The sequence below is a fragment of the Poecilia formosa genome, unplaced genomic scaffold (genome assembly GCF_000485575.1).
Source record: "Poecilia formosa unplaced genomic scaffold, Poecilia_formosa-5.1.2 Scaffold597, whole genome shotgun sequence".
In the NCBI taxonomy this organism is placed as follows: domain Eukaryota; kingdom Metazoa; phylum Chordata; class Actinopteri; order Cyprinodontiformes; family Poeciliidae; genus Poecilia; species Poecilia formosa.
In genome coordinates, this window is record NW_006800536.1 from 22158 (window position 1) to 44963 (window position 22806).

The window sequence follows — 22806 nt, forward strand, 5'->3', positions numbered from 1 at the left end:
CATCCAGAGGACCCTGCGGCTCATCCAGAGGAACCTGCAGCTCATCCAGAGGAACCTGCAGCTCATCCAGAGGAACCTGCAGCTCATCCAGAGGAACCTGCAGCCCATCCAGAGGAACCTGCAGCTCATCCAGAGGAACCTGCGGTGCCAAGCGCAGCCTGCAGGAATCATAAAGGTTTTGTGGATGGAAAGGGAAACACTGTGTTCTGTCTCTTCCTGTCAGTCATTTTTAAATGACAGTACTGGATGTTTTCTCTCCCCTTTCCATAATTTCCCATCATTTCCTCTCTTCTCTGTGTTTTCCCGTATCTCATCGTGGAATCTGGAACATTTTGAGCCGGCTCCGTGTCAGAACCATCGTCTCCTGGACTGATAAGCGTTTGATGGACGGTTGAGTCCCGGAGCTCCCATCCTCGCTTTAAGGAGGATTTCTGTCACCAAGCTGAAGATTATTTTTTACCGTCTTTCACATGAAGCCTCCATTATGAACAGCAGAAAGCTAGTCCAGCTTTTCATTAAAATAAACTCTGTTTGTTCGATGAGCTTCAACAGGAAGGATTTTCCTCTCCAGTCTGCTAAACTGGAAGTATTTGATTTAGCTGAATGATTTGAAGACAAATGTTATCATTGACTGAGAGCTGCTCCAGTCCAGATTACAGACAGAAATCTTTAGAGAACGATGCTCTTGTAGCCGCCATCATCTGACTCCTCTGTTGTGTGTAATGGGTAAAAGGAACCAGCAGACGAGGACCCAGGATGTTCCGTAGCAGCAGGTTTATTCTGTTCAAAATAAAAATACATTCAGCGCAGCAGTTCCCGGCTCCGGCCTCCCCACACAGACCTTAACCAACCAAAAGAACAAATAACCACGTTTGCATGGTAAACTCGATAACTGTCTTTAATGTGGGAATTAAATACCCAATAACGTGCTGCGCTACACATAAAATAATTTAACAACAAAATATAACAAGCTGTGAGCTTAGTGAACATATTTTTAAGAACATTTCGAATATTTTAACACTTAAACAGAAGAAAACTTTATACGCTTACCCCTCCCCAGCGCAGCTCTGCGCGAACTGAGAGCAGCGGGAACACACAGGAAATGACGCAAAACGGAAGCAAGAAAATAAAAGCATCACCACCAAAATAAAATACAATTCAGAAACTAAGAAAAACAAATATACATATATAGTGAGGATGGATTTAAGGTGAAATATACACGTTTTTACAGACTTGCTACATCCTCATGTCTTATTCTGACGTTTAGATAATAATATAGCATTAATCCTTTTTAGTCGCCTTCCTTTCTAATCACAAGGTGTTTCACACAGAAGGAGGCACAAATATAAAAGCACAACAATGCAGAATAATAGGAAAATGATCCATGTCATTATCAAAATTAGCTAAAATTATAGGTGATTATTCTAATGAAGCAGCAACAATCTGAGTCAGAAAGTTAGTGGAGGAAAATGAGTGTTTTTCCAGCAGAGGTCAGACGATGCTTCAGCTCAGCAGCTCATTACTGAGTTTACAGGATTTAAATGAGACGTCTTCACAAGGGCGTCGCTCCAAATGCCAGCTGGGCCACACACACTCCTGATTAAAAATAGGAAGAAATCTCTGGTATTCTCAAGCTGCGCTGCTGGATCAGAACCAGACTGCAGCAGAGCTTTAAGGTTCTTATTTTATGCATGCAACCTGTCTGCCATGACATCCAGATATTATGTCAGGAGAGCAAAGCTGCTCAGGATCGACCACCAGCTTCTCCAAACGGTGCGCTGAAAACACGATGCAGCACGCCGCACGAAGGAGCGAGGAACGAAACAACAAGTATGACTGACAGAATCAGCTTTCTGTCTTCTGATTTTATTTTCCTTTAGACCTTAACAAGCGTTTGTCCTGGTCACTTTAACGCTCTGTGTGAGAGTTTGATTTAAATATGTCAACATGAGACATAAAACATTGTATGTTCACTTTACTGTACAGATAAAATACACAATACATTTTCCTAGCCAATTTAAAACAGATGAAAATCATCACAGTAAATGCAAAATTCATCAAGGCAATAAAATAAGAAAATGCGATAACAATCCTGTTGATAATATGTACTGTTCGCACAGTCGACCTGTTTGAACTTTACACACATTAATAAACTCCAACAACAAACGACGAAGTATAAAATAAACATTCAAACTAATCAGGTAAAAATGTAGCATAAATGTACCTGCAGCTCAACTGAACAAGAAACAAGCAATGAGATGATACGACGTTCAAACTAGCTAGGCTACATAGCATCGCGTTTGGCTAGCTAGCCTAGCTGCTACCATTCAACATGCAGCAAAGTTAAAGAATAATCTTAGGAAATGATTGTATTACCTTGAAGTTTTAAAAGGAATAGTGAAAGTCAAAGTGTTTTGTTTCCGTCTTCATGCTGCTGGACAGACAGACTTTCCTCAGACAGCAATCAGATTAACAGTCGACACGTCGGTCCAGTTTCTGATCAGAGAAAACGTGCCGGACTGGAGTGAAAGAAAAAGAATAAATCAGAAATCATTTCTTGGCCCCGTCAGAGTCTCGCTGTCACACTTCAGATTTTTCACGTTGTGCTCATTAATATGAGCACAACTGGGATGTTTTTGTTCTCATCCCAGAAATGAAGAGACAAGTTATTAACCGGCTGTTCAGTGGAGGGTAAAACGGTTATATTAGCAGAAAGCAGGCAGCAGGACTTTCTGAATGACCGGAATCAGGCGGGGACAGAAGACGTGTCCTCCACAGGACAGCTTCATGGAGGAACTTCAAAAGAAACCAGGTTAGCTGAGATTCTGACAGTTTGTCCTCAATCTTTCACTCTGCAGCTAATTCCTCCTCCAGTGGGAACATTTTCACATCTCTGACTGTTTTCAGCTCCTCCAGAATTCAACAATAGATTTTCTTCTGGTGCAAAAACCAAAACTCAGATTCCAGACCCTGAAGATTGAAGAGACGCTTTGCAGAGTGAAGGACTAAGGAAGCCTGGCGGGAAGCTGCTGGATGAATTTCATTGTTTTAGGCTTCGTTAAGTTCACAGGAAGAAAGGATCTAAGAAGTAAAAGATCTTTTTTTTAAAAGGTTTTATTGGCTCTAGTGGCCTTTATTTGATAGTTAATTGACAGGAACGTTGGTAATGACAGAAGGGGAAAGACATGCAGCAAAGGTTGCCAGGCTGGGAATCGAACCTGCGGCAGCTGCATCAGGGACTAAGGCCTCCATATGTGGGTTGTGCTGAACCCCTGCACCACCACAGCACACCTTAAGAAATAACAGATCTGAGAAGTAAAAGTCTCGTCCGGTTCTTTGCCTTTCTGCTGATCCTCTCAGCTATGAAGCAGCTCATGACTCCAACTGGCTCAGACAGACAGGAAGTGGCGATGTCCAACGCTCTGCAGGTTACGGAGACGCCTGCTGCTGTTCCTGCTGAAAACCGTCCCAACGTGGACGCTCAGAACATTTTCACCCAGTGAAATCCTGTTTACTGGAGCTGATGGTCCAGCTCTTTTCCAACATCCAGGATTTTATATTTCCTGTTTCTGATTAGAAACCAGATTTCCAAACTTTGTTTTTAAAGAAGCTGAAGTGAACATTTTCTAAACTCTGGAGACACAAAGCCTTGAAGTGTCTGACACCAACTCACCTGTCCAATTTGTGCAGAAGACATTATGTCTGTCTGAACAGGAATGAGAGCAAATGAGGCCCAGAGTCCTGAAAGCCGATGCAAAGTACCGAGTGTTTGCATTTCTCATCACAATTCATTTCCCACAATCCAAATGGAAACTAGTGAGTTTGGTGAGTGTCCAACCAGGCGGTCAGCAGCACAGCAGGTGGTGCTCTGCCCTCTTCAGGCTTNGGTTCAGATTAACATGGGTGGATTCACAGCTACCTAAAGTTAACAATGAAATGTCTTCAAACTTACATGGATGTTCAAATATTGACTATAATCAATTAACAAAACACCATAAAGCTGTGTATTCAAATACGACCAAGGTCAGTCTGCACAGATTGAGGAGACACCATAACATCGACCAACAGAGCAGTTTAACTACTGTAGTTTGAAAGGCGTCTTGGTTCAGTTGACGGCTCAGTTTGAAGCTTCAGGTTTTGGTGTTGAACCTCCCAGAATCTGAGCTGCTGCAGATTGTCTGAAGATGCAGAGAAAAGTACAAATATACAGTTAGTCTACAGTTATGCTGATTTTCCTGAACAGCTAATGCACCGACAGACCTGACTGTGACAGAACATTATTGAACCTGAAAATTACTTGAATCATCACAATGTATGTAGAAATTCTTCTTTATGTTGATCAAATGTTTTACATTAAAGGTTTTGCTGTGAAGGCTATTTTTACCGTGGTGCTTTAAATAAATGCATAAAATAATTATTTTCTTCTGTATGTTTATTAGCTGTCAATTGTGTCAAAATATCAATTGAGAAAGAAATTTACTGCTTGTGAAAATCTAAACCATCTGAATACATTTTACCATCTACATTAATCAACTTGAAATGAAGATGAACAGGAACAGCAGGTTTGTCCTGGTTTGCAGACGAGGGATATATTTGTTTAAGGGCCGATGAAATGGGGTCCAGACACAAACACAGTTTAATCTGAAGATTCTGGAGGATGTGTGAATAGGTCTGTCACCATGAAAACAAATTACTGTATGATAAGTTGTTCCAAAGTTCTCGACAAACGATAATATAGTTCTTTTGAGACCATTTTTTAAGTTATATAATGGTAATGACGAAATAATAATGCAAGAACACATTCTCAGATTCTAATGAACATTTAATACTTGAACTGGAAGACATTTTTAATATCCAGAATAAATAAAACTAATTAATTTTTTAAGTATTTTTAAACAAAATTGCTTTTCAAAATAAGGTCTAATCGAGACCAAAGTACCAAACTGAAGACTTTTATTATCCAGTTTTTGGTAGAAAGAGAGAAAAAAACAGAAACAATAAATCAGGCCAATGGAAATGATTGAGTTTATTTTAATTTATCAGCTGATTAATTGATTTATTGATTATTCTGACAGGCCTATGTGTGAACATTAGACTAAATCCTTAAGTATGTTGAAAAGTCAACATAAATGAAGAATCTTTCAGTTTGTTATGGTGAATAAAGTCTAGCAGCAGATGATGTTCCTGCAGGTCCAGATCTACCTTCATTACTGCTGAAGCAACAAAATACGGTTTCAGTGATAATGACCAACATCTAGAACTGCCATAATCTCCTGAAGATGCTTGTCGACTTCGGCATCATAAAACTTAATCAACCTGGTTAAAGTTAAGACTGAAGACAGACGACCAAACTGTGTGACAGTAAAAATCCACGCTTAGCTCCCAACAGCTAAACTAGCATAGCTAACATAAACATTAGCTCCCGCTAACAGAAACATGAGGGCAGAGTATCAAAATACCAAATATATAAAACGTAACCTGAAATCATTTATAATGGACCTTACCAAGCTCCGCCCAGAAACGCCCCCTAAAATCCCACGTGGCTGCATGGCTCACAAACAAAGCCTCGTTTCTATGTAAACATGGCGTCTTTCATTTCGACTGACTCTCTGCAGAGTATTTCTGAGTCGATTAGTGTAGCATTTCTGCCGGATTTTCAAAAAATATCAGCCACGACAATGGACAGGGGAACCAACGAGTTCATATCATCTTTTTTGGACGCCATCAAGGTGTTTGAGCCACACGATGCCTCCAACATTGTGGCGTCGCAGCGAAATGCTACCGGTGGATGAGGAAAACAGCAGATCCTCACAGCCTCAGCATAAATATACTGTGGACAAGATCACTGATGCCTGTTGTTCTTGCAAGGCTGGGTAAGTCGGCATTCATGGTTTTGAGGGTTACTTTTGGAATCAGTGATTTCTGTAGTTGGCAGATGTTTGAGTGTACCTAGGCCTGACACTCGGTGCTAGCGTGGCTAACACGATTAGTTTAGTAAAAAGCCTTTAAAGGTAAAATAAAATCTTTAATGCATGTCAGATACGGTACACACTGCATATCGATCTGCTCAGCTAACGTAAGACTGTGTAACAGACAGGCTTCAAGGTGTAGAAGTTGGATCGGTTCTGCTGTACTTAGCTAAAAGGTTTTCATAATGGATGTGTTAATTATTGACTTTCTTTTTTCATTCACTAAACACAAAGAAAGCAAAGTAATAATACTCACACCAGCACACACTCCTTTGTTCTTATTGGTCCTACGACGGTTGAGCTGCAGATGCGGTCGTCCACAAGCTTTGATCCAAGCAAGGCATCCCGTTTCAGATTTTGGAAATCTGTGAATTTTATTTCCACAAATACTATCAGGATACCTGACATCGCCTGAAGAGATTCCCCACTGACGGTGGAGAACCATTCTTTCTTTCTGCCGGTCTGCTAGTCCACAACGTACATTAGCATGTGTTTACTACTGTGGCTTGTGTTTGTGAGACGGTCACCACGTGGTAGCTACGCTGTGACGTCAAATGGGCATTAGCCAATGAAACGCGGCCCCTGTGGTAAGGTCCATTACTCCATGTCTCATTATAATCGGAGGGCAAAACCTGCAGGTTTAGCTCCTACTTACTTCAGAGGACAGACAACAGGTGTTACGTCAATCCACGTTTCCCCATCAGATACCGTTCCCCCACTTTAAAACAGGGGAAACAGTATCTGATGGGTGATTTATGGCCATCAGATACCGTTCTCCCCTTTACCACAGGGGGAACGGTGTCTGATGGGTAATATTGAGTATTAAAATGCATTGCCCTGTTTTTAATTCATATAGCACTATGTATTTTTCAACATGTATAGGCGTAGGAGAAGGTTTATTTTATTTTTAAGGTTTACAAATCCAGTATTACACACACACAAATCTTTTTACACACGCAGATATTTTGAGACTATTTTCACTCCATACCACAGCATCGAACCGACATGCGCGTCAATTAAAGAGGCATACAGCAAAACCATCAACAAGTGGGGGAGCAAGTTACAGAGACTGTTTTCATTATTTACCCCAGAAGAGGTAAATAATGAAAACACAGTAGCAGAGGAAATAGAAGAGGAGCAAGTTGGAGAGGCTGAGGAGGAAACGCCAGGAGAGGAGCTCAGCAAGGCTGCAGACTCTGAAGAGGAACAGGAACCATTTATGTTGAAATACAGTTGGAAGTGGCTGTTTTCTCTCATTTAATAATTTCACGTGGTAAACATTCATGAAACGTTTGATTCAAGCACTTCAAGTTGCATGTAAACAGGTGAAGAAATGAATCACATTTTAAGTAAAAATTTAATATTTCAGGTAATAAACATACACGTAATGAAAGATTATATTTTTAAATAAATATTTTATGTGATTAAAGTAAACAATTATATAATCAGACATCTGCTTGTTACATGTAACATCCAAACTGTCAGGACACTGGGCTTTTGGGTTTGTTTTGCTTTATTTTGTTCATTAAAATAACATCTTCATAAAGTTCGTCCACCGCCACATCATGACACAAACCAGATGAAAGAGCCCATCTTTAAACATTTAATGTGTAATTAAACAATAAAGGTGATGTAAATTTTATGAAACAGATCAAACTTTAAGTAAATATTTGTTGTATTTAACATATTCCAGGTAAGTGAACATGTAATGAAATAGATCCTGTTATAGAATTTTATGTAATTGAACATTACGGGGAACAAGTGATGACCATCTGAGGTAATACATTTTATGAACATTTTTTAAAAATATTTTTTAATTATAATTTTGGTTAAAAAATAAAAAAGGGGTCAAAATGGAATAAAAATATGCCTCATCTATATAGCTTAGTAGAATAATTTCACAGATTTTGAGTTAATAGGTCACATGATCTAGAAGATATTGAAGAAAAACCCTACATTTTGACAAAAAAAAAAAAAAAAAGGAAAATGACTTAAAATGGAAAACAAATGACTGTGCCTCTCCTATACAGACTAGCAGAAAGATTACAAAGTGATTGAGAAAATAGGTCAGATGACTTGGAAGCTATTGAAGAAAACCCATCCATTTTCTTTACACCCTTGTCCCTTGTGGGTCAGTGGGTTGCTGCTGCCTCTCCAGCTGACGTTCCAGGCAAGAGGCGGGGTCACCTGGACAGGTCGCCAGTCTGTCGCAGGGCAACACAGAGACACACAACCAAGTGTGACCGGTGGACTTCTGCGTCGTGTGTTTTGTGTGGTGATCAGACAAACCACAAGACATCAAGTCTGGGTTTGGAGGCGGTCTCCGTTTATTTATTCTGTCAATCAGGAGATATTAGCAATAGCACCTAGCATGTGCTCCAGTTCTCCAACCCGATCTATACAAAATAATAGCTAGCATGCATCAAATNAAGGTCCATTCAACTTCTGTCATCCACAGAAATACTCTGATGACTCAGCAGTCGTCAGGCGGATTACAGATGGACAAGAAGCTGAGCTTTAGGAACAGTCATGATTGGAGATTTCAGGAGAACCAGGGTCAAAGGTCAAACATTTCAGAATGACAGAAAACGTGGAGGTGGAGGAATAAAAACACCTCGTTGTTCATCTGGACAGCAGACTGGACTGCTGGAGGAAACTAGGACTGTTTGGAGAAAATTACTTAATGTCAGAACAAAATATATTTTTTCCGGCATTGTTAAAGTATTTTTGTTTTTAAACTGAATTGAACATTGAACAGGCTTATAACCTGAAGACGCATCGTTCCTGTTTTCTGATTTCCTTGATGAAACCATGATGCAGTGGCTGCACAGGTCAAAGGTCAGAGCTCAGGTGTGTCTTTCCTTTGTGTGAAAACAGTTATGAAACTGTGCAGCAGGCTGCTGCAGCAGGCTGCTGCAGCGCTCCTCTCTGCTCCCGTGTCTTCTCATTGCATCATGAAAATCTGATCCCAGCGATAAAAACCTTCATGATGCAACTTTGCTGTAAAGCAGCTTGAAAGTTGAAGCGTGTCTTGTCAACGTGGTAATCAGAGGTGGAAGTTGATCAGAACAGATGGCGCCTCTGTCATCACATGGACCTGCCAGCCAATCAGCAGCAGCCTCTTGTTCAGTGGAGATTTAAAATAGATTCTGGATTTGGACTCAAACGCTTCAAATGCCAAGTTTAAACACAACACCTGAAACGGTTCCACACCAAAAATAATCACCTCAAGAGATGGACCGCCTGCTTGGTTCTTCTTGTTTGGACTGAGCCAGGATTTCTACCAGCTACATCTGATCAAATAAACATTTTATATGTTTGTGTTTTTATATTTTCACTTCAAAATAATCTGTGTTGCAGCAGCAGAGGAGGATGAGGGTGAACAAGCTTTCTGTGCAGCACATTTTAATAACCTACAAGCAAAATCTCAAATTTTTCCTATTGGTGGGCTACAGCACAAGGCATTCTGGGTAAATCCAACCAAAGCTAAAACATTAGCCTAGTGCTAGCAGCAGAAATGGCTCCTGGTCTTTAGCCTAAAGAGAAATCCTCCAACCGCCAAAATCTGACGCCTCCATCTTGTTTCCATCTGGTGAAGAAGGAAGTTGCTCTCAGTGTCTTCAGAGGTTTTTGTGTCGTTTCCTTCAGTGGTTCTTGGTGCAGCGCCCCCACAGGCCAGGAGGGGAACAGGTTGGTTTGACTCAGAGCAGCTGGAGGTGGAGCAGATGTTCTGGTTCCAGTAGAACCGGGTCCATCAGTGGGAAAACACCCTACAGCTATCCAAACCCCTGCTGTGTTTGAGGCTTCGTTAATGTCTAAAATCTTTTCATCAGACCTTCTGAGAATCAAAAGCATAAAACAAATCAAATATGGACAGTTGAGAAGACACATCAGTTCCATCTGGTATTTATTTCTGTTCATCAGAACCGTGTGGTTCTTCCAGACGCTGCGAAGCCCTGAAAGCGTCTGTGACCCGCTGAGTGTCAACAGGTCCTTACTTGTGTTTTACTGAGACCCAGCTCCAGTGTCACTCCACAGTCTTACTGTTTATTCTGTTAAAAAGTATCTGCTGAACCTTCAGCATGATTTTTTAACACGGTAAACCTGGAGAGCCTGTCACGTCTCTGATTCGTTTATTCCAGCCCTGCAGGATGTAAAGTGAGGGAACCGCTGACAGTTAATTTGTTCTGTGAGTGAAAGTCAAGAAGGGAGTTGGCTTTAGGAGCCGTTATCCTCAACAGGGCCACAAACACGGAGAGCCGAGCTGCAGCGGGACGCTCCCAGGTGCCGCCGCCTGAATGCGAAGCAGGCGCGGCGCTCAGAGGCGGAGAGCGCTGAGCAGCCGCTCCCCAGGCGCAGCAGCCATGTGTGAAGAAGAGGAGTGAGCATGATAACCCCGCTGAGATGAGTAGAAATGGGCTTTCTGCAGCCAAACACACTCATTATGAATTAACAAGCAGTCAAGGACGTGCTAAAGAGCGCGCACACACACACCCGCATGCACACACACACACAGAAATAACAAAGCTGCTCGGTCAGCTACCCTGCTGAAATCCTCACAGCCCAAATTTCTCTGCAGGTTCAGGTTTTATTCAGCAGATCCTCTGGTTACCAGAACATGACATCAGTTATTAAAGTGGAACAAAACCAGAGAAAATCTCATCTTCACTGATCTGGAAACAACACAATCATTCTAGAGAGAAATAAAATACGACATGTTTTATATCTATAACGAGAAACTTCATCATAATGAGAAATAAAACTGGTTAAAACCAGGAAATTATTCAGGATGGATGGAACATTTTATTAGTTGAGCACTAATATAACAACCTCCAGGTAAAAACTAATCAATATGTCAATTAATGTCATTTATTAAATCATAAGCTGCAGACATTACTGTATACCATACCAACTTTATTTATAAAGCACTTTAAAACAACCACAGCTGATACAAAGTGCTGTACATCAAAACACAACATAACAATAAAAAAACATAAAATAAAAACTTAGTTTAAAAACAAAAACATACAATTTAAAACTCGATCAATTTAAAACACACACACACACACACACACGCATGCACAATGGAATGGTGAGATTTATTTTATTTATTTATAAGATGCTAGCAGCTAGCATGTGAGCAAACAGGGATGCTCCTGAACGGCAGCATTAGCCTGAGCATCGTCTGTATCAGGGCAGCCAAGCATGTAATATCCAACAATATTTATGGATCCTCATCTTACCTTCATCATTTAATGTCCTGGTTCCTCTGACCACTGGGACCACTGGGACCACTGGGATCCCAGGGACCACTGGGACCACAGGGATCACTGGGACCACTGGGATCACTGGGACCACTGGGAGCACTAGGATCACTGGGATTGTGTTTCCAGTAAAGTTTCCTCATACTGGGCGCTCAGCTGAAGCTCCAACATGGCCGCCCCATATCCTGACTGATCTCTGTCATTCTTTGAAGAGATTCCTCTGATTTGAGCTTCGATTATATTGGTGATCAGGGTTGGATCCAGGCTGGTCCAGTTACCCAGAGAGCTGCGAGCCTAAAAGGTTCAGACATGTTAGACTGTTTGGTTGCATCACTCGCTGCAGATGAAGTGTCTCCAGTCTTTAGTTACCAGCTGATCAGTTCTAGTCTTAAACTCTGAATCAAGTTTATTCATTCCCTTTCTTTTTCTTTCTGATTTCTTCTCTTACGCCTTACTTGTAAGTTTAACCATGAAAAGCTCCGGCGTGTTGAACATCTGTTGGCAGTGAAGCTATTTTCCCGTCTCGTTCTTTAATCAAAGCTTGGCGTCGGAGCGCCGCTGCTCCCGCTCTGCTGTGAAGAATGTTCTCAGCATGTCGCAGGGAAAGCAGACAGAGAACAAACACTGGGAAGAAATACATTTCTTCCTTTTTATGCTGGAAAAGCTGCTTGTTGACAGAGAAATTCATAGATGTCATAACAGATTTAAAGAAATGTGAGTCCAGCGGCGCGGCTGGACACAAAGAGGCGTCAGCAGCAGCAGCAGCTGCAGCCACTTTGAAATGGAAGGTCAAGAACCGCCAGACTATTAAAGTGGCTCTTGAAATGAGTTTTGTGGGAGCCTGCTGATGGATGCTCTAAAAAACTGAGGGCAGTGTTGACCAAAATTGGTTTTCAGACCTTGCTGATTGGCTGGGGAAACTTTTGTATAGAACATGACAGAGTTATTCCTGCAGGGTTCCTCTGAGCAAGGCACCCTGTGGCTGCGTGTTGAACAGCGAGAAATCCTCAGGAAAGGGTTAATTAATTACAAAACATGACAAAAGAAAATGTTGCTCGTGCTTTTCAACTTGAAAACGTCCTCATGAAAACTTTAGAAAGTTGAAAAATGTGTCATGGTGAGCTGAAAGTGTCGGGCATCATTAATTTAATGAAATAAAATCTGGAACATACGAGTTTCACTGCATAAAAAGAAACCTGAAAATTTTCTGGGTTTCGGTTTGATTGGCTGAGTGGATTATTATACGAGCGTCATGTTTATCTCCATGCAGCGCATGGGGGCGCTGCACCAGAGGGGGCGGCGCGCCGATGATGGGTTCACATAGAGTCGATGCCTTGCGCTCCTTCACCTCGCGCCCATAACGGGGTAAATGTAGCGAGTTTTACCTTTCACATACCTTCGTGCCGGAGGGGGGTAGAGCGAGCGCATGTTGTGTACGCATCCACCTGAGAAAGGTAGCGCATGTGCTCCTTCACCTTCACGTACCTTCATTCGGGGGGTTGGGGGGGGTTATGTGTTCGCAACCACCTGAATAATATGTAGCTGCGACCCCGTCTCCGTGGCAACCAATAATTTGTGTATGAATGACAGATATCAAAGAGAAACCTTTGAATGTTTTCTATATTAATGTATTTAAATTTAGAAAAATATCAAAAAACAATATTTTCTCAGAAGTTGTTTCCATATTTTTTCTAAATTTTTGTGGAGCATCACAAATAAGGAGAAAAAACTTTTACTTTGAATTTTCCCTTTCTTAAAGGGCCAGTATGTGTGTTTTCCATACACAAAGACATTTTATAGAAAATCAGATGCGACTCCAATAAATTGGGCCTCTGTCTCTTTAAGAAGCTCCTGTTTTCTCTGAAGCTCCGCCTCCAGGAAGTCATCCCAACATGGCTCCTCTGTCAACCCTTTAACGTTTTTACCAGCGCTGCTCTGAGCAGCAGCTCCTAAACTAACTAGTCAAATTTCCTGTGTGTGTAGAAACGTGGTGAATGAAACTCCTCAGTGCGTAACAGGTTTACAGCAGCCTGACATGAATGTTACTTTGTGTTGGCTGGTTAAAAGCCTGACCTGCCTTTGGTCAGTAAAGCTTATTATCTTTTTCTTTATTCAATTATTCCTTCACCTGCACACATGGCCTCCATTCTGCCTGCAGGTGTCAGCATTCATATTTGCAGTAGCAGTGAGGTTTAACAGAAAAGCGTCTCAACGCAGCGGAGCGCCTGGGAGACGGTGAAGGCGTTAAGCTTCGCCACATGGCCTCTCTGCCGGCGCTGGAGTCAGATTTTACTCACGCCTCACACTTCCCTCTCCTCATCTACATCTGTCTGATTATCACTTTCACAGTTCACCATTTCTCACCAGGTGTTCCCATTCACTTAATTTAATTTCTACATGTATTTTTTCTTTGAGTTCTTTTCTGTCGTGTTGCCACAAAGCGAACATGAAACTCCACAGCAGTGTCTCGTTCCTGTTAAGGGGACTTTTCAGATGTGATTGAAGTATTCATTGTGCACGAAGCTCGAAAATCAATTTTAAACAGTGAAGAACATCTGAAATGGGACATTTATATTCTAAAAAGCAAATAGGAAAGCAGTGAAGTAGAAAAATCGGCGCATCTTTCCAGGAAAGATCCATGGAGCTTCACACAGTTCAGAATCTGTAGCTCCAGTGATTTTCTTTCAGGTGTGCAAAATCTCGCCGCACACGTTTTATTGATTTTTTTCCTGACATCAACACAGGAGGCAAAATCATACAAAAGCCATTAAAGATGAGAAAAACAATGTTGTTTTCCTGCTCTGGAAACTTTCTGAGGCCTTTATCCATCCCTGGGTTGAGACGACGGGTCAGGAATCTGAGCTGCTTTTAATCTGTTTATTCTGACATGACGCTTCACTTCACAGGAACATAAAGGAGGTGATTGCAAGCCGAACCCAGCAGCAGCGAAACAGAAGCATCTTCAGGAAGCGCAGTGAGCGTCGCTGCGCCGCGTCTTCCTGCTGCTGAATGAACCTCGGATCAGCTGATGGTTGATTTGTTCGGCATTAAAAGCTTCGGAGGCTTCCTCCTGATCTGGGTATTCACATCTGAAAGCCTCCCTGAAAACACGCTGTCACCAAAAAATGTGTTGTGATTATCTCTTCCCCAGCAGCAGCCTGGCAGGCGGAGAACCGGATCTCTGCTCGGCGTCCCGACCGGCTCACACACCGCCTGAAAAACCTTCTCTGGTTTACAGGTGAGATCCGACTGGTCTGGTCTGCTCCTCCAGGCGCCATGATGCGAGGGGCGGGACTGAGCAGAGCGACTGAAGTTGGTTTCCCAAGTTGTTTTTGCCAGTTCATTCATGGCCTCTACTTGTTCCAGTTGAGCTCCTTTGTGGACGTAACTCGCCTGTCCATGGCTAGACCCTTACCTTCTCCATTCTAGTCATACTTACATGAACGTTAATCTTCTTACCTTTTAAAAGTTTTTTGTTGTTGGTTTCCCCCAAGGCTGCCAGTCATTATGATTTACGGCTGCTGTCCATCGCCGCTGCATCTTTCCTCATTGAAGGTTATACAATAAAATGAGAAGTTTGGTTTCTATCCTTCTCTGTGCTGCCGACCGCGCAGCACCCTGTGATCGTTTTTAAAGTCAAATCAACTAAATGAAAGCGATGTTAGACCCGGCTGTCCGTTTACTGACAGGCTGTAAAGGAGCGCCTTGTTATGACGTCACATGCAAACGGTCAATAACTTCCTGACCACTTGATGGTCAGTTGATCCACTAAAATGAAATAAAAACAAAGAGGTAACGTTCCAGTTCCTCTCCATTAATCACTGTTAAAATGACGTTTTCAGATCAAAGTGAATGAAAAGCAACTCAAAGTTCAACGGCAGGAGATGATGTTCAACAGAGATTCCTCTTTTATAAACCGTTCGCAACCTGCCTTGATGGAAGTCCAGCAAAAACTTTAGAGATTCATTTTATAACAAAATTCAGAGAAAAATACCAGCACTGTGTGAATCCACCTCAATCCAGAACCAGGAAACTGAACTAATCCAGAGGAATCAATAATAAATGTTACAATCACATTTTAAATCTTCCACTTCTGGCAGAGACCTTAGAATAACCGTTTATAATCAAATTTACCATTTTATGATGGAAAATAATCTCTTCAGTAGTTTCCAGTCAGATTACATCAGATCTCTGCAGATGCACCAGTGAAAATCCTGAACGATTTCTGAAGAGTCGGGAAGTTTAATTTATTTTGTCTTTGCTCCACATTTGACTCAGCCGACCACAATTTACTGACTGGTTTGGACAAATGGTTGGGATTGGCTGGTTCTCTGCTAATCTGCAGATAATCTGTGTCATTTATGAATTATGCATCTGGACAGGTAAATATAAGTTGTTTGGTTCCTCCAGGGTCTGTATTTAAGCCACTTTATTTCGTACAATCCTAATATCTTAAACAATAGAGTGGGAGAGGTGGGAGACAAAAATCTGTTTTTTTCAGTGCGCTGCGATGCAGGCATGGATTATTCTGAGTCCATTAAGGTCTTTGACTCTCTGGAATGATCTTTCTATAAAACTCCTCAGATCCAAGATATGGGAAAGGGACTAACACGCAAGTTTTAGCTGCTTGTGTGCAGAAATCGCCACGTTCTGTTTGTTTCATCTATAATGTCAAATTCTTCCCTTGTTTAGAAATTGTCCAGATCCTTTGCATTAGTACGGATCCTGTGTACTTCCGGACCCTCTGGATGAAAGCAGACATGTGGGCTTGTCGGTTCCTCTAGCTGGACCCAACAGAAGCTGAAGCGGGCCGCCAGGCTGCCGGCGGCTGCAGGTTCCAGCTGGATGCTGAGCCGTCACTTGGGCTTACCGCCCGTCACGTTGTCAGACGCGGCTCTTCCATCTCCCTCCTTTCATGTCCTCGTCCACTGAGGACGTGTCTCTCAGAGTTTCACTGTAAATGACTGGCACTTCATCGCCTGCAGCACATGTCAGCACACATCCTCCCATCTGCAGCAGCAGCACCAGAAACGTCCTTCACAGTCGGCTTGAAGCCGCGCCGCTGAATCTTAATCTGACGCTTCTTCTGGTCCCAGAGACCAGAACAGGAAGAGGCGAACCTTTAAAAGTGACGCTGGTTCCAACAGCGAGGTGCGTTTACTGAGAGGAGGTTACCATGGTTACTGCCATGGTTGAACGGTCGTCCATATTTATGCTTACAGTGAAGAACCACTGATGTTTCACTAAAGCAACTTATAAGAGTCTTTGTAATAGTTTTTGCCGTTTTCCTCCTGTTTGTTTCGGTCATGAAGAATATTAGAGCGCCATGGAGAACCTCCAGGTCTGTAAAGTGATAAAATGGTCTCATGGTGTGTCCAGCCTAAAACTTCCACCAGACTCCGGTTAAATCTGAAGCTCTCTGGGGAGACACTGGACTGGTCCTCAGGTGGGTCGGATGTTCAACCATCTTGGTGTTCGGGTCCATCTCATCCTTTCTTCACTAAGAATCAGGAGAGTTGGATCATGATGAGAAGAACCAGATCCTTGATCAAAGTGACTGAGTTAAGGTTTTTCTGAATCAGACATACAGAGACATGAACTCTCCGTTAGAAGGAATCGGATCAGGAATCGGATCAGGAATCGGATCCGGGTGTCTTTATGGTTACCCAGGGAGGAGACCTCTTCCTCTGACCCGGTTCTGACCAGGAGCGACCTGGAGAACTGAATATCTCCGTTAAACTCACCATGAAGGATTTTCAAGTGTTGCTATGAAGAGGAATGTCTGGAATTTCCCTCCATGAGCCGATCTGGGATAGGGAAGATCAGCGGACGATGTTTGCACAGATCAGATGTTTGATGGCTTTCCGAACATTTCCAATGTCTGAGCTTCACAGCTACGGCTTCCACTTATTAATTATCCTATCATTCAGATGATAGAGAACATTTATCGATATTTATATCCAAACAACAAAACAAATATGGACAGAGAAGAGCAAACTGAAGAAGAGGAAGAGAAGAATTAGCCTCCTGGGCAGGGCTGAAACTATCGGCTCTCAATATGCAACTGATGGCTTATTGATCCGTCGCAACATCAGCTCTGAGGAGCAGAGATTCCTGGGAGGAATAATTACAGACGGAGCGGTCAGTGGCTTCAGAGACGGAGAATAAAGATGCTGGAGGCGGAGCGGGTGGAGACCGAACCAGAGGAAGAGGAGAGAGGTGAAGGATGAGAGTGACTCCACCCTGATATGATCACTGACATTTTCATCAGGACTTCGTTTTGTAATGTCATGTCAAAGCAGAAACACGCCATAAACGGACGATAAATTTAATGCTGCGTGTTGCCCGGCGGACATTTTTAATCTGCATCACAAAGACAGGAGAGGAAGCAGCAGTAAAACACACAAGAGCTGCTCCCTCTTCACAGAACTACTCTTAATCTGGAAGGTCCAGATTGAGATATAAAGCAGGAATAGGAAGCTAACATTTAGCAGCTCCAGGAACGACAGCGTCTGTTTCTGCACACTGAAGCGTGACCTGGTGAGCGTTAGCGGCGGATCCTGAGGCGCCGCTACGTCAGCGTTTCCCTGAACAGGAAGTGAATGAGTGCTGCTCAGCTGCTGCTGTTTCTCCATCCATGCAGCAGATTTACTCTCTGCTATTGGCAGAGAGTAAATCTGCTGGAGATGACACCATGAATGTGTTGCAGGAACGATTGGAACTTTTAATTTTTTCATTTTTCCACAGTTAACACGGTTCAACCCTTCAGGACAGCGGTGGACAGTAAATGTGGATTTTTATGCAGTAGAAAAGGAGGAATGTTTGGACACAGCTGCAGGTTGCCATGGCAATGTTTAAAGCCAGGACCAGCTTGGCCTCCATCAGTTCACCGCCTGCTTCCAGCCGACTGTCAGGACAACCACGATGGTTTTAAAACCAAACTGCCTTTATGAAAAGGTTTTCTCATCGTTATCCGTTAACCTGGCTGAATTATTCCCAGTGTGATTCCGATAAACGCTCCGCTGGGAACTGATGGAGCAGCGTGGCAACCACACTGGGATTCACTCGATTTCTGCTTTTTTAAAGTTATTGAGGAAATCTTTGGGTTTAAATGCACATTTTATCTAACTGTGGAATAAAAATAGATATTTTATTTTGCTTCCCAAACGACTAAAAGCTTTAAAGTTTGTTTCATTTCAGTCAATAAAAAAACCTGCAAGCAGGAATCCTAACCTCCGTTTTCCTGGATCTTTTCCTGTTTGGGTTTCCTATAGGTCTAACCCTGTTTAGTTTTTCATTATTTTTAACTCCAGTCTCAGTTTTTAAGCTCCTGGTCTTTCACTAACTGTGTTTCCATCAAAGATTTTTATGCACATTTTGAAGCACTGACGGGAAAAATTTGGCAAAATTTGGAATAACTTTCTCACTTTGGCTGAAATGTTTCAGTGTGAGGAGTTTTTAGCTATAAAACTGATGCTCTAAAGAGAAAATGAAAACGTTTTCTGAATCATCTTTGACATACATTTACCTCACGGCTGATCTGTTGTCTGCATTGGTTAGAATTTCATTTCTTTCTCTCGTTCAACTGCAAAGAATATGATGTGCAACATTAAATTTACGGAGTGTTTCCTGTAATCCAGAGTAATCCCAGTGTGGTTAAGCTAGTCAGCCACGTTTGCTTCTGGGATAATTCTGGTTGGATATTTGGCAGAACTGAACCAGATCTTCACATCATCAGTAAAGTTTTAGTTGGGTTCAGGTTGAATAAACGCTGATTCAGCTTAAATTAACTGTTGGGTTCCTGAACTGAAGCACAGAGTTAAACCCAACACAGCGACTGGTTTGCAGAGTTGTTCCGTTAATCTGCTGATTTTAATCCTTATCGGTTATAAAAAGCACAGCCTCAGAAGTTCGGTTTGGCTTCGTGGCGCTCAGCAGGAAGATGCACACATCGCTGTCTTTCTTCTGCCTCCTTCCTCTCCGTCTGTGATCTGCCTCTCGCTGCAACGTCAGCAGCTTGAAAGATGTAACAGTTTATTAAAACTGACAAGATTCATTGCCAAGTCTTGGTGAATGTGTTTGTGGGTGAGTGTGTTGGGATATAGGTGGGTGAGTTCACTGCTGTGTGTGTGTGTGTGTGTGTGTGTGTGTGTGTGTGTGTGTGAGAGAGACTAAACGGAAGAAGAAGGATGGAAGAGAAGAGAATAGAGAATCAGCTTCTTCTGTCAACACAGCTGCTTAGCCTTTGTAAGAACCAGCTAAGCTCTTTCTCTCTCTCAGAAAAGGAAATGTTCAGGAGGAGAACCAGAAAACACACAACCAAACACGAAACGAACAAAATGTAGGAAATGTGTGAGGTAATGTAGCTGCAGCAGAGAAGGAGGAAAATCCCTCATCCAGAAGAGCCAGGAAACAGATTCTGACTCAACGTTTCACCGTTTACCAGAGGAAGTGATGCAACAACTGGAGAGCATCATCATCATCTTCATCGATCCTGTCCGCTAACCCACATAAAGTCCCACTGAGATCAGATCAGGACTAAACTAGGAGTCCCAGACGTTTCAACTTTGACCTTTCCCAGGGTTAATTACCCTCTGAAAATACACGAACAAAAAACGAAACACAATCCCTCCTGGAAGCAGAAAGATCTGCGTTTCCATTACAAATATCCACAAAACTTGGTTGGTGTGCTTCTGTCGAAAAAATAGTTGAGGTTGACGTCTGCTGAAATGCTCCATCTGCTGGTTGAAGCTTGAACTGCATTCCCCTTCAGTGAGCAAAGCAGTATGGGTAATCCTCATATGAAAGTCCCACGTGTCTCTGTGGTTTTAAAGTCTCGTTTCTCTGGATGAGCGGGTTTGGACCCGCTTAGCACACAGCCGTCCTGAAAAGCTTCGGTTTGTTACAAAGACGCGTCGCCATGGTTTCTGAGAGGATTCGCCGCCAATGCTTCTCACCCAGAAAAACCTTCAGCATCGGCAAAAAACTTCGACCTCACAAACACTTTCCACAAGACATCACACCTCATCTGTTCACACACCCAAAGAGCCGGGTGAATGTCAGGCTACCGCCAGATGAAGGTAACACAATGAGACTGAGGATGCTCTCATGCATCTCGCTGCCACATCAAGTCTTCCTCCTCAGCAGGAAGGTGTGAAGCAGAAGCATGCGTTCACATTTAGAGCCGCAGCCGAGCCCAAAGGGAAGCGGCTTCCAGCGGCGGCCGAGGACGGATGGAGCCTGGTTAAATGGAAATGAGTGAAAATACATTCTGGGGGTAATGATATGGGCGCATCGCATCTGAATCCTTCACAACTCGTCTCCTGTGGTTCTGCAGACAGATGGAGTCTCTGTTAGCTGCTCCTGGTTTTGCATTTCTCTCTAAACGAAACTCAGAACCAAACAGTTTCTTTGTCTCTGCCGTGGATACATCTGCTCATTCTGACACAAAGTATGAAAAACTCTTTTAATGTGGCTCAGTAAGTGAAAGCATGAGAGCAGTTTCACACAGATGAACGCAGAAGCGCTGAGCTAGGCGTACTTTCTACAGACAGAGACAAAAGAAGCGTTTAATGGCTGCAGTAAAACACGCTGAGGAGCAGAAGTGGTCAGCAGCCCTAAAACTCCTCACTGTTATAATTACAAACGTTTTATGATTAAAGAAAAAGGAGAATCTGTTGAATGTTCTGCTCAGCCTGTGGCTTTTTCACAGAAGAAGAGAGGCTGCAGGCAGCGAGACGAAGCACTGCAGAAGTTTTTACAAATGGCGGGTCGGATTCGTGTGAGGGAGTCGCTCTGGTGAAGAAACCGTCCGACCCAGATGGGTTCACTGGGTCAAATGGGTCAGTGTTGGTAGCTCAGATGTCTGAACGTCCTGCTGATGTCACTCTCTCTGCTGCAGCCTATCAGCACCTTGCTCCCTGTCCTCCGCCGACTCGGACCGGCAGGTGGAGGTGTTGGCGCTGCCAGGACATCCTGGAGGAAACCAGCTGAACGTCGTCCCTGAGCATCTGGGAGCAGATAGTGGAGGGCAACGCTAACCAAGACGACCGCAGCGCTAAAACACCACAGCAACACGGCATTTAGCTAAAGCATCAACTCAATTCAGATTATATTCACTCTTGAAAGATTACAACCATCAAGCACTCACTTAAATTTGACATTATAATTGGCTTTTTGTATCATCACCTAAATATTGTATTTATGCTGAATCTTGTTCTCTACTTCCTGTTTTGTTTCTGTTTGTAGAGTTCATAGGAGGAAATCTAAACCTTTTCTGTCTTTGTGAGCCTTAATTATCTTCCACCAAAATAGAGAAATGCACTGAAACATCCATCAGTATTTTATCATGAAGGGTTTTTGCTCCCAACGGCTCCTGATCAGACGGAGGAGGATGATGATGATGAAACCACCTCACCATACGACAGAAGGAAAACTCAGCTGCAGGTTTTCCTCCTGTTGTTCCTGTAATCACTGTAATGTTGCCACTCAGCCTTTAATGCTTCGCCTGAGTTGGAACCAAAACACAGATCAGCTTCAGCAGACAGCCAGCTTCTGATCAGACATCAGGAGGGTTTAATGTTTGGTTTGGAAACTCCTTCAGCGCCGCCTCACCAAACCAACACGGACCAATCCGCATGTGGAGGAGCTGCTTCAGGTTTAATCAGGTTTAATGAAACTGAAGGAGGCAGAGTTTGGCTCCTTCCTCTCGTTAAGCCTGAGTGACGTGTTGAAACCGCAGCTCCTCTCTGCAGACCGGACGGGTCGTTTCTCCTCCATCACTCGCCTGCCTTTGTGTTTTACTGCCATCTTTTTGTCTATTAAACATTCAGTCTGTGAGGCAAACCAACGACACATCGGGACTGATGAGAAACCGAACAAAGGAAGAAACAACAAAAGAGACGCAGAGCGTGACAGACGAATGCTGTTTGTCTGATGGACTCTGCATGCATGAGCTCTGATACGATGATGAAAATGCAGATTATTTCCTGCTGCTCTCTCACCTCCTGATCTACAGAAACCAAACTGGAAGAGCAATGAATGATCAAACATTAACAGGTTTACAGCAGATTATTTTCATTTTATCATTATTATTCATTTATTTTTATTTTGTTAGCAATTCTCATATTGGTTTGTTGTGTAGTGTTACGTTATGTGTTGTTTTTATTTTTACACACCAGCACTTTGAACCTTTGGCTGAACGGTGATGTGTATAAATAAAACAATAAAACGTCTCTCCGTCCAAAATATTTCATTTAAACTCATCTAATGCCATCAAAAACAAAACTTTTTGACCCTTAAAGGATTTTATTCAAAAATTAAGAAAAGAAAACTTGATTCTTGGTGATTAAAAACAGTTTTTGAAGACAACTTGAAGAACTGATTTTAAAATACAGATTTTATTTTCAAAACTGTTTTGCAAATATTTATAATTAAAAATTTTATTTTTCACTACTTCTATGGGTAAAAATGTATTAGATTTGTAAGCAGAAGCAATTTATAGTCATTTTAAACTTTAACCTAAATATTTTTAAAAGCCAAGTAGAAAATAATTGGAAGTAGTTTCTACCTGG

At 42.5% G+C, this 22806-nt stretch overlaps 2 long non-coding RNA genes across 2 annotated transcripts in view; one reads left to right on the forward strand and one right to left on the reverse strand.

Annotated features, from left to right (window-relative positions):
- Window positions 1–4122: 4122 nt before the first annotated feature.
- LOC107834368 (uncharacterized) lies at window positions 4123–14032 on the forward strand. Its single transcript, XR_001660164.1, has 3 exons — window positions 4123–4209; window positions 6644–6650; window positions 14012–14032. It is a non-coding gene; the product is annotated as an uncharacterized LOC107834368 (long non-coding RNA).
- Window positions 14033–14964: 932 nt separating this feature from the next.
- Window positions 14965–22806, reverse strand: part of LOC107834367 (uncharacterized) — a 20752-nt gene continuing 12910 nt past the window's right edge. Inside the window, exon 3 of the long non-coding RNA XR_001660162.1 lies at window positions 14965–15001. This is a non-coding gene — a long non-coding RNA (uncharacterized LOC107834367). The remainder of the gene's footprint in view (window positions 15002–22806) is intronic.